Below are 1,248 nucleotides of genomic sequence, written 5' to 3' on the forward strand. Positions count from 1 at the left end.
CTAGGATTGACCTGGAGCTAAATATCTACATTACCCACCATTACAAAACTGTCTTTCACCAGGAGAAAGCTGTAACGTTCATGCTCAGCTATATAAATAATAGAAAACTTATATTTCTATGAATGGTTATTTTAAGTGAGGTTTTTTTCAGGTAGATTTAAGAGCATGCTTTTATGGGTGCAGTTGAGTATTATAATGTGGCACTAAGAAATAATGGATTCTCTGATGAGATCAGATATGTAAAAACATTAAGAATACACAGTGTAAGAATAAGAATTGGAAAAAGAACATTTTATGGTATAACCCAGTATTTAACCTAGCAGTAAAAGCTAATATAGCAAGAGAATTTCTTAATTTAATAGATCATCATTTTCCTCCAGGCCATAAGTATAAACTTTGTAAACAGTTAAATGCACTACAAAATATTTTGATATATATTAGAAAATATCATTTCCAGAGAAAAGGCAGTTCCATCATTAAGATTATGGTGTAAAACTTTAGAAGTGCTGGAATGGTTTCAGGGAATAAAAGAGAAAGGAAATTGTTGATTTGTGCAGTTTGACATTGCTGGCTTTTATCCCACTATAATCAAAACCCTGTCAATGAAGGCCCAAGATTTTGCAAAAACAATTACTGATATTAGTGAGTTGGACATTGACATAACTATGCACTCAAGAAAATCTCTCCTCTTCTTCAATAATGACACATGGATTAAGAGAAGCAGTAATGAATTATTTGACATGTCCATGGAAGTATATGATGGAGCCCAGGTGAGTGAAATTATGGGGCTATATATTCTAAATTTACTGAAAATAAAACTTCCTGAAATGGACTGTGGCTTATATCATGATGATGGCTTGATTCTATTGAAACAGTCGTAAGTGAGATAGATGTAGGAAAAATTTGATTAAAGTATTTCAGGAAATAGGACTTAGTATTACTGTAGATACTAACCTTATCACTGTTAATTTTCTTGATTCAACATTAAGACTGGATAATGATAGTTTTAGACCATAACACAAACCAAATGAGAAGTTAGTATATATATACATAGACAATCAAATTTCCCATCAAACAGGTATCCTCATTATCTTTTCATGAAGATGCTTTTATGGGTGCAGTTGAGTATTATAATGTGGCACTAAGAAATAATGGATTCTCTGATGAGATCAGATATGTAAAAACATTAAGAATACACAGTGTAAGAATAAGAATTGGAAAAAGAACATTTTATGGTATAACCCAGTA

The sequence above is a fragment of the Octopus bimaculoides genome, chromosome 7, assembly GCF_001194135.2.
Source record: "Octopus bimaculoides isolate UCB-OBI-ISO-001 chromosome 7, ASM119413v2, whole genome shotgun sequence".
Lineage (NCBI taxonomy): Eukaryota > Metazoa > Mollusca > Cephalopoda > Octopoda > Octopodidae > Octopus > Octopus bimaculoides.